Source organism: Mobula birostris, chromosome 2, assembly GCF_030028105.1.
Source record: "Mobula birostris isolate sMobBir1 chromosome 2, sMobBir1.hap1, whole genome shotgun sequence".
Lineage (NCBI taxonomy): Eukaryota > Metazoa > Chordata > Chondrichthyes > Myliobatiformes > Myliobatidae > Mobula > Mobula birostris.
The window spans coordinates 187690887-187702773 of NC_092371.1; positions in this window are offsets into that span (position 1 = coordinate 187690887).

Here is an 11887-nt window from a genome sequence, read left to right on the forward strand (position 1 = left end):
GAATAAATTATTCACTCTGGTTTCCTCACCTTTGTTGTTCATCTGCTTCTCATTATATTTTGCCAAAACAGTGCTGCCACAATTTTCCATTGTCTTGAGGTGCCTATTGTATATCATCCTAATTTCAGAATTATATAGGAGGGCAGGTACCACTTCTCCTGGTAGATATCGTCTATGTGTACTTCAGTAAGGCATTTGACTTGGTCCTATGCAGTAGACTTGCCTAGAAGGTTAGAACACATGAGATCAAAGTGAGCTTGCCAACTGGATGCAAATCCAATATAGGAGGCAGAGGGTGGTAGAGGAAGGTCGTTTTTCAGATTGGAACACTGTGATAGAGTGCCACAGGGATTAATGCCTGGTCCCATGTGGTTTGTCACATACTCTATATTAAACGATTTGGGTGAGAACATAGGTGCTATGATTAGTAAGTCTGTAGATAACATCAAAACTAATGCTATGGTGGAGAGTGAAGAAGATTATTTGTGGTTATAACAGGATATTTATAAGCTAGAGAGGTGGGCAAAGTAATAGCATGTGGGATTTAAGTCAGACAAGCTATGTATTTTGAGAAAGTAAACCAGGCCATGAAATCCACAGAGAATGGCAGGGCCCTGACCAGAGGTCAAGAGGAACAAGCACATAATTCCCTGAAAGTGGCAAACAGATAGGCAAGGTGGTGAAGAAAACAAATAGGGCATTTGCCTTCTTTGGCCAAAGCTTTGCGTACAGAAGTTGAGAGATCATGTTGCAGCTGTACATAAATTTGGTTAGACCACATTTGGAATATTATGTGTAGTTCTAGTTGTCACACTATAAGAAGAATATGACTAAGCTAGAGAGGATACAGAAAAAATTCACAAGAATGTTGTCTGGCCTCGAGAGCAGAGTTGAAAAGAGAGACCAGTAATGATGGGATTGATTTTACTGGAGCAAAGGAGGATGAAGGATGAATTTAGAAAGGTATACTTGCTAGTATAGAGAGGTGGATGATCACAGAATATTTCCCTGGGTAGGGAGTCTAAAACTAGAGAGCACAGGTTAAAGAGGGAATAAGTTTCAGAGGGGCAAGGTTTTCACATGAGAGGATGGTGGGTAAATGGAATTAGACCATAAGACATAGGAGTAGAATTAAGCCATTTGGCCCACTAAGTCTTCTCTGCCATGTCATCGTGGCTGATCCACTTTTCCTCTCTGCCCCAATCTCCTGCCTTCTCCCTGTATGGAATGAGCTCTCAGGGGCAGGGGTGGAGGCAGGTCCATGCCTTCCAAGCTTTCATTCTTGTCAAGGAGTAGTGTGATTCAGAGAGGGCCTTGGTCTTGTAGGTATGGAATGTAAGGCCAATCTTTTCAAATACTTTGGTGAACGAGCCAACAAAGTCCTGGAATATGGCCTCAGAGAGTGCATAAACACAAGTTTTGTTTACATACTGCAGCTCAGCTACTGAGACTTGGATGACTTTGGCCTTGGAGTGCAGCCACTGTAGATTGAGCAGTTCCCCATTTAGTTCTGAAGGTTAGACTCGGTCTCCTGCTCCATTTATGGAAAAATCTGCATTTCCACATTTGCCTCATCAGCCATCTCGGAAATGCCAAGCAATCCCAAGGGAACAGTGTAGAAAGTGTAAGAAATGTGACTCCAGTAGGTGCCTCCAGCGGTGTTATTATGTGGCACCTGCCCCTCTGTAATCTCTTCACTGAAGCCAGGATCACTTGGCTCTAGTCAAGGTGAAGATTCAAGGTAAATCTACAATTGCAACTCAGATGGTTTCTGGAGTGGTACGAGAGTGATATACAATATTTTTTAAACGTTGGAACAGGCCAGTTTATCTGTGATAGTTCTATCTTCTCCTTTCAATAAAAAATCCTGTGATGTTACATCATAGAACATAGAGCAATTCAACACAGTATGGGCTCTTCTGCCCACAATGTTGTGCTGACCTGTATAAACCTACTTCACCATCAATCTAACCCTTCACAGCCAATAACCCTCTAATTCTCTTACATCCATGTGCCTATCTAAGAGTCCCTTAAATGTCCCTATCGTATCGGCCATCCCTGGCAGTGTGTTCAGGCACTTACCATTATCAGTGTAATAAAACAACCTCCGACGTTTCTCTGGAACTTTCTGCCATCCACCTCAAATGGTTGTCTTCTGATATCGACCATTGTCATCCTGAGAGAAAGGTGCTGTCTGCCCACTCTAACTGTGCCTCTCATAACCTTATACACCTCTATCAAGTTGCATCTCATTCTCCTTCACTCCAAAGAAAGGAGCCCAAGTTCACTCAACTTTTCCTCACAGGACACGTTCTCTAATCCAGACAGCACCCTGGTAAATCTCCTCTGCACCCTCTCTAGAGATTCCAGAGAAGACCGCAATTGAATACAATATTCCAAGTGTGGTCTAACCAGAGTTTCCTTGTGTCTCACAACCCCTGAACTCAATCCCCTGACTAATGAGGACCAACCACACTTGCTGAGAAGTTAAAACCCTTCTCAATTCCACACTTAATATGATAGCGAGTAATCCAGTGATAATTCATTAAAGGGAGACAATCTTCCTTTAAGGCACTTTCAAAGACTTCTTAATCTCATGTTTTTGATACTTATTGTTTATTCATTTCTTCTTCTTATTTTATTAATTCTGTTTGCATTTCACAGTTTGTTGTCTTTTGCACATTGGTTGTTTGTCCTGTGCGCAGTTTTTCATTGATTCGATTGTGCTTCTTTGTATTTAGTATTTACTGTGGATGCCGCCAAGAAAATGAGTAGTATATTGTGACATATATGTACTTTGATAATAAATTGACCTTTAACTTTTTGAACTTTGAATTTCAAACAGTGAATCTAAGCACGCTATCACAAAGAGGCATCCAGATACGCAATTGTTACGATGGTGGGTCTTTAACCTAACACCGATTAGCTTTACTGCTAAGTCCTTCTCACTGGTCCCAATAAAGAAGGAAAGTAGAGCAAAATTTTCATGGATCCGCATTTCTGTCACTGGAATAAAAGCAGCAAATGTGATCGTATAAATGCTGGAATTTGGTTTACACGAGCTAGTCTAAATTAGCTGTAAGCCTGGGAGGTGGAAGATCCTCGGATGTGTAATTTGTTCCATTCCCTGCCTCTCCTATGGAGACTGTCATCTATGGTTTCCTCTCCTTGCAGGAAGAACCCCACCAAGAAAAGCAATGATAATCATTAAGTGTGTGGCACCATGATAAATGACAACTGAGTGTTATCTGTACTGTTTCTGGATGCTGAACTCTTCACACTTTATCAATTCTGAATTTTTCAGCCTCTGAGACTCCCTTCATCGTTCACCCTACGTAAACTGCTTAGCCTATATTCACAGATGCTCTTGTGATCTTGCTGTTTCTTGTAGTCTTGTAGTCACAAAGATATCTCTGAAGACCTTTTTGGATTGTTGTACACCCATTATTCCTCATCCCACTCCGAGCCCAAATCTTTCTGAGCCTACCGCTGGGGAATAAACTCTATCCCAATCTACTCGTAGTTGCACTTATAAAAAGTCACCACTACATTTCTGCAGCTGCCAAACTTCTCTTCATCTTCAGCAAGTCTTGAAACCCTATATTGTCACTTCATATCTACTTGAGGGAACCGGACCAGAACTAGTGTGGTGACAACTGATTTATCTAATCATTTTTGGGCCTTGCTCCACAACTTGTCCAGACTCGTCCGCAATTTTTTAAAAAAAATCTGAGAAGTGTTTTTAACTTCAATCCCTTGCCTCATCCTACATTGCTTCCAGCATCTTAGTCGTTGTTATATGACTGAAAGCCTCTGCTTACATTCCTTTGATGCTTCCCTTTGCAATGTCACTTATCAATCAGCAAGGATGTTCTGTACAGTGAAATAATTTTCCTCATCCTTCTTGACAAAGACCTGACGTTGAGCTATGTCAGATAATACTTGGCCACCATCTCTATTGTTATATATAGAACGTAGAGCATAGAATGCAGGATAATTCAGCTCAGGAACCGTCATTCCCTTCTCAATCTCCTGGGTAAATTCAAATTCCTGGGCACCACCCTGACTAGAGATGTAGCCTTGACTCCTTTTTGCTCCCCATTTCTATGCTTCACTTCTGAAATAAGTGTCAGTAAAATGGCTAGAAAGGTGCTAGCAAGGCTTCGTATCTCAGAGTGCAACAGCACTGGGGACAGGTAGGCTTTGTGGCTTCTAATATTAGTAGAGCGGGGTGGAAGGAGGGAGTGATTTCCCATGAATGCACGGTCCATGAAGACGTCTGCTATATAGCTGTGTAGGTCACAGTCAAAGTGGGCAGAGCTTTCTGGCCTCTGAATCTGGACCGCTAAGCTGTACAAATTGTTCATGAACATGAGCAAGGTTGTTGTTTGTTTGCAGTGAAATGATTGATACTTCAGGAAACCTGCAAGAAGTTTTTAGAGCAGTGGATCAATCCAACACTGAAGAGGCATAAGGTTTTTCATAATGCTCCCTGCCTAACTATTCCAAACTGGAAATGGTAGCCAGTTCCGTAAGTGAATTTAGACACAATAGACCCAATAATAAGCAAAGCCTGTTTAGCTGAATTCTCTGCTTTCATAGAACATAGAACATGGAGCTGTACAGCACAGAATAGGCCCTTTAGCTCATGATGTTGTGCCAGCCTTTTAAACTGCTCCAAGATTAATTTAACATCTTTCCTCCCACATAGCCTTCCATTTTTCTTTCATCCATATGCCTATCTAAAAGTTTCTCAAATGTCTCTAATGCATCTGCCTCTACCACCACCCCAACAGCGCATCCCACGCTCTCACTACTCTCTGTGCAAAAAATCTACCCCCGACATCCCCCTATACTTTCCTCCAATCACCTTAAAATTATGCCCTCTTGTTTTAGCCATTTTCATTCTGGGAAAAAAGTGCTGTCTGTCCACTCTATCAATGCCTCTCATCATCCTATACACCTCCATCAAGTCACCTCTCGTCTCCTCTCCCAAGCTTTGCTTATAAGAGATGATTTCTAATCCAGGCAGTGTCCTGGTAAGTCTCCTCTGCAATTTCTCTGAAACTTCCACATTCTTCCCATAGTGGGGCTCCAGGAAATGAAAACAATATTCCAAGTGTGGTCTAACTAAAGTTTTATACAGTTCACAGCTCTTGAGGTCACCTGACTAATGAAGACCAACACATTGTATACCTTCTTGACCACCCTATCATCTTACATGGCAACTTTAAGGGATCTATGGAAGTGGATCTCAAAATCCCACTTTTTCTCCACACTGCTAGGAAACCTGCACTCTGCCCTCGTTTGACCTTCCAAAGTCTTCATACTTTTCCAGATTGAACTCTCTGGTTAAGAAAGCATACGGTGCATTGGCCTTCACCAATTGCAGGATTGAGTTTAAGACCTGAGAGGTAATGTTGCAGTTTTATAGGACCCTGGTCAGACCCCACTTGGAGTACTGTGCTCAGTTCTGGTCACCTCACTACAGGAAGGATGTGGAAACCATAGAAAGGGTGCAGAGGAGATTTACAAGAATGTTGCCTGGATTGGGGAGCATGCCTTATGAGAATAGGTTGAGTGAACTCGGCCTTTTCTCCTTGGAGCGACGGAGGATGAGAGGTGACCTGATAGAGGTGTATAAGATGATGAGAGGCATTGATCGTGTGGATAGGCAGAGACTTTTTCCCATGGATGAAATGGCTAGCATGAGAGCACACAGTTTTAAGGTGCTTGGAAGTACGTACAGAGGAGATGTCAGGGGTAAGTATTTTTACACAGGGAGTGGTGACTGCGTGGAATGGGTTGCCGGTAACAGTGGTGAAGGGGGATACGATAATGTCTTTTAAGAGACTCCTGGACAAGTACATGGAGCTCAGTAAAATAGAGGGCTATGTGGAAGGTAAGGGCATGTTCGGCACAGCTTTGTGGGCCGAAGGGCCTGTATTGTGCTGTAGGTTTTCTATGTTTCTATGATTCTAACTCCTTCTGCCACTTCACTGCCCAGCTATGCATCCTATCAATGTTCTTTTGTAAACTGTGACAACCTTCTAAGCTATCCACAACATCACCAACCTTCATGTCATGTGCACACTTACTAACCCATCCTTCCTTATCCAAGTCATTTATAAAGTCTTAAAGAGCAGGGATCCCAGTACAGATCTCTGTGGCATACCACTGGTCACCAACCATCGGATAGAATACACTCCATAAACTACCACCTTATGCCTTCTGTGAGCAAGCCAATTTGGAACCCACACAACCAAGTTTCCCTAGATCCCATGCCTGCTAACTTTCTGTAAAGCCTACCATGGCAAACCTTGTTAAGTGCTTCACAAATGTCGATATGACCACATCCATTGTTGTCGTTTCATCAATTTGCTTTCCCACTTCCTCAAAGAATTTAATTGGGCTTGTGAGGCATGAACTGCCCCTCACAAAACCACACTGACTAACGCTACGCTTCTCCACATGCATATAAATTGTAGGATACAAGAGCAGGGATGTGATGCTGAGGCTTTATAAGGCACAGGTGAGGCCTCACCTTGAGTATTGTGTACTGTTTTGGGCTCCTCAAATTAGACGAGCTGTTCTCGCATTGGAGAGGGTCCAGAGGAGGTTCACAAGGATGATTCCAGAAATGAAATGGTTATCATACGAGGAAAGTGTGATGGCTCTGGGTCTGTACTCGCTGGAATTTACAAGGATGGGGGGGGGGGATTTCATTGAAACCTTTCGAATGTTGAAAGGCCTAGACAGAGTAGATGTGGAAAGGATGTTTCCCATGGTGGGAGAGTATGGGACAAGAGGGCACAGCCTCAGGTTGGAGGCCTTAAAACAGAGGTGCGGAGAAATTTCTTTAGCCAGTGGGTGGTGAATTTGTGGAATTTGTTGCCACATGCAGCTGTGGAGGCCAGGTCGTTGGGTGTATTTAAGGCAGAGTTCTTGACTGGACATGGAATCAAAGGTTACAGGGAGAAGGCCAGGAAATGGGGTTGAAGAGGCGAAAAAAAAAGGATCGGCCATGATTGAGTGGCACAGCAGACTCGATGGGCCAGGTGGCCTAATTCTACTCCTCTGTCTTATGGCCTTATAAATTCTGTCTCTAAGAATCCTTTCCCATAGTTTGCCCACCACAGAAATAAAACTCACAGGTCTGAAGTTCTGCAGTAAAGCAGAAGACACTCAACATCCTCAGTGAAGATCCTATCACAGTTTACAGTGGTAAATTAGCTTGAAAATCTCACAGTAATTGAGCAATTTATTGAGAGTGGCAGTTGGTCTCAGGAACATGAATGTGGTATCCTCTCATAATGACAGCTTTTGTACTCCCTCTATTACCCACTTCACCAGTCTGCTGGCTGTGACCTGTGAATCGGTTGGCAAAGTGTAGACTGAAACTAGGTTCAGAGCTGCCCCAAGCCATTTTCCAAAGCCATCTGGATCCCCTACACTGAAAATCAACAGCCTCCTATTACCATTGACACAGCCATCCACGGGGGAATTGTACAGTCAAACAAACAGTGCAAAGGTGGAATGGTGACTAGTTGACTTCGTAATACGTGGCAAGATTTCATTTGGAATAGCTGTTTGGTATTGGCGTTTCACTTCTGCTGCATCCTAGTAGCACTATGATTGTGAAGAAGGTGACGGACTTTTGATGAATGTGGAATTAGGAATATCGATACTGACATTGAACTTGGATGAGTACTTCATGGACAGGCCAGACGGAGGGGCTGTCTAGGTTGACCCTTTTCCTCCCAGCCCGGTTTCTGTTCTCTACCTGGTGACAAGGTTTGTCCCTCTTGTTAATGATGTGCAACACACTCCACAGTATCTCTATTCTTAACTGCTAAGAAATGGGCGGTGTGAGGGAGGGGGACTACCATATTGTAATCCAGGCAAATGAATTGTTTTTGTAAAACAAAGATCCACACTGCCAGATTTTGTATGGAACATAACTTTAAATTTCTAGCTCTTACAATGCTTCCATCACACTTTCCATCATTCTCTCAACCATTTTACTATAGACCTGAACCCACATCTCAAGAACATACAGGGCTAAGGTGGGAATAGACAAGTTAGTCTGAATCACATAAGCCTAACAATAAAACTGTACAAATGGACAGAGCAGAGCACAATTCATGGACATGAACATAAAGGGAGTCCTTGTCTTTGGATTCCTTGGTGGGAAAGCAGAGGAATACAGTTACTTCAGTGTGAAATTGTTTAGGCATTTTTGAGTGAGTCATTATAATGACGTGAACATAGCCACAAAAGGCTTCAAAAATTACTAGTCGTACTGAGCACAAGGTAATAATATATATCACTTTCTAGATGTAGGCATGAATGAACAGAATAAATCATTTAAAAACTATGATTGTAAGATGAAGGGTATCAAGGTTTTGCATGTCTCTTTGCACTATCACATGCTGGTGTAGAATGGATTAACTTCCACTGTTACTTCATGCAGATGAATTAGACAGTTGTTGCAAGCTGACATCCAGGCCAGGCAAGAGAATAAATTAAGTAAAGGCCATCTGAGACAGCTAGCCAATTGTAGCTATTTGTAGAATGGAGAGAAAATACAAAAAACTGAGGTGCAAAGGGACTTGAGAATCCTTGTGTAGGATTCCCTGAAGGTTAATTTGCAGTTTGAGTCTATAGTGAGGAAGGCAAATGCAATGAGGACTAGAATCTCAAAGCAAGGATTTAATGTTGAGATTTTATAATGTACCGGTGAAGCCTCACTTGGAGTATTGTGAGCAGTTCCGGGCCTCTTATCTTAGAAAGGATGTGCTGAAACTGGAGAGGGTTCAAAGGAGGTTCAGGGAAATGAATTCCAGGATTGAATGGCTTGTCATATGAAGAGCATCTGATGGCTCTGGGCCTGTATTCACTGGAATTCAGAAGAATGCGGGGTGATCTCAGTTAAACCTATCGAATGATGAAAGGCCTTGGTAGAGTGGATGTGTTTCCTATGGTGGCAGAGTCTAAGACCAGAGGACACAGCCTTGAATACATGGGAGTCTTTTCAGAATGGTGATGAGGAGGAATTTCTTTAGCTTGAGAGTGGTGAATCTGTGGGATTCTTTGTGGAGCCCAAGTTTCTATGTATATTTAAGGAAAAGGTTGATAGATTGTTGTTTGGTCAGGGCATGATGGGATACGGGGAGAAGGCAAGAGATTGGGCCTGAGAGGAAAAATGGATCAGCCATGATGAAATGGCAGAGCAGACTCGATGGGACAAAAGGTCTAATTCTGCTCCTATATCTTATGGCCTTATGGCTTTGAGAGGCTTAGAGTAATGTGATGAATATTCACTCCAGTAGGCCTCTTTTTCCTTCTTTGCTAACCTTGCTTTCAAACTGCAGCAACCGATACTTGTAAGATCACAAACAGATGTAAGTGAGCTTCTAAATAACAATTGTTTGACTTCCGGTTGTAAAGGGAAGTCAGTCTCCAGTTCTTGAAATGTAAATGGCAAGCACTAATCATCTTGAGGTTAAAACAAGTATTCTCTAAAGTCCAGCTTTGCAAACAAGCTTTGTGGATCATAAATGTTCTGTCTGGGAGAAGTAAGGTTTAGCTCACTACACCTGCTTTATTACTTCTTAAGATGAGTATAAGACAATGGGTTGTTTCAAACAGACAAGCTGACTATTAAGTTGTTTGGTTCAAGGAAGCTTGCAGAACAGACGGATAACATTATTTAGCACCGCAATAACTATGATGTGTTTACAGCTGAAAGGTTTTATTTGTTCAAGGAACTTAACTTCACAGCTTTCGAGCATTAATTGTGGGTAGCTGAAGAACTATGTTTCCACAATGCTTTTAGACCATTTGTATTGAAAGGACATCTTAGGATATTTCATATCACCCAAGTGGTCGAAAAAGTATATAAATGTGGAGAGCAGTTCAGGCTTATTAGGAGTGGTTGAAGAACATCAAGAAGAATGATAGGAAGATGGGATGAATAGAACACATTCTTCTAGTTTTTGCTTCTGAGACGAACGACTCGCATCATGGTAGATCTTTTTAGTTCATTGGAATTGTACCTGTGTTTTGGATATCCTTTGAGTTAATGAAATACTTTGTGTTTTAGAAATGGGTTGTAATTGGGAAATAAATATTTAAGATGGAAATATTCTGTGAGGTTTAAATGTGTGTGGATTCAAGTGGGTAACTCTGTAAATAAAGGAACTGTAGTTTAAACTATTTTGTTAGCTGGAAGTATCTCCTCCTTGGTAGGGAGAGGGGAATTACCACTCAAATAGTGGGTATTGGCAGCTGAAACTCCCTGCGGAAAATAAATTGGGAAGTAAACTAGTATTTGAAGATTGGGTAGTTACAGTATTACCTCCCTTTAGTGAAAGTATTTGTGGCTATTTAAATCTGATAAGGCTTTAAACCTTCGTTTGAGTTCAGAACCTTTGCAGAAAGCAAACCCTATTCCATCACAGTAAGCCATCTGTTCCACTCTCTAATGATGGAGACAGTTTGCCACCAGGGTGGCACCCTAATGGAAGGAATGATTTTTTTGTTAATTTTTCTGATTAAAAATAGATCTTTTCAAGTAAAAAAAGTAAAATGACAGTACAAGCTACAGTAAGTGGCCTGTGGTGGCACTGATAAACATGGGGAGCTATGATCCTTATCAAGTCGTAGAGTTCAGTGAACGTTAGTGTATGGGTTTGGGAGAACAGCTGTGATACCGGTTGCCCAACTTAACTTCCGACTCAACTGCCGCTGAACCTGGACGCAGCTACAGCCATCGCCAGTGATTTCCTGCTGATGGCGAAATCAAGTTAATTATGGTAAATGGCTGACACCATTTCTTTGGAAAAATAAAGCAGCAGCTAACTCCTGGAGTTAGAACCCAGGCACTGAGAGTTTCACTACAAAACTACAAAAGGTTCAGAAAGAAATTAAAAATAATTTTTGGGATACTTTCAGTTCTTCCGTGGTGCTTGCAAGGGTAAGGAGATTGTTTACATTCGTGCATTATTGACCTGCTTATCATCCTAGTGGAAGAAAGAATGAAAGAATACCTTTAGTCCTCCCAACCATGCATGTGATCAGATGAAACTGCATTTCAACTTTTTCCAGATTTTATTGGTGTTGCTAGTAATGCTTTAAAGGTGTCCTCCCATACTTTTACAACTCAGCAAGGCCGACCTTTCAGAGGAGACTCTTTGAAGAGAAAAGACCTATCTATCTGCTCCATTTCATGGTCATCCAGGGCCACTACATAGGTCTAAAAGTAAATGCTGCCATTTTTATTGGTCTATTCCACAAGGCATTGCTCCTGAAAATGGAGAGATGACAGAGTTGCAAATATTAATACCCACATTCTGCAATACTCTTTTATTGAATGTCACTCAGTTACACCAGGTGACCACACCTTAGCATTTGGTGTGCATTTTGCAAGATGAGGGTCATTGGGGCTGCCCCAGAGTGAGGGTAGCAACTGATGTTGGGCTGCAGATTAAAATTGCTTTGAAATATCTCTGAACATGATTTCAACACTGATTGTAATTTCATCCAAAATGCGGATTGTTGGAAACATTGCAACAGTGGTCACTAAGCTCTGCCTCAGATGCCAGCAATTGATTTTTGTCACCATGCTTGTGGCATTACTGATTGCTTGTGTCTACATTTTTGTTCGGGCAACTGGCTGTACTTTCTGTAGTCTTCATTCAGGATCACCTAAATCAAAAAGATGTTACTATCTCTCATGCCAGTGGGCCGTGAGCACTTGCTCGAGACTGTCTTGATGTTATGAGCGGCACATGGCTGACATGCAGGGGTTTTCAAGTGAGCACCGTCCTTCCTCGATGTTTCATTGATTTGCCTACTACATCCTTAGAGGACCTGGCAATGACTT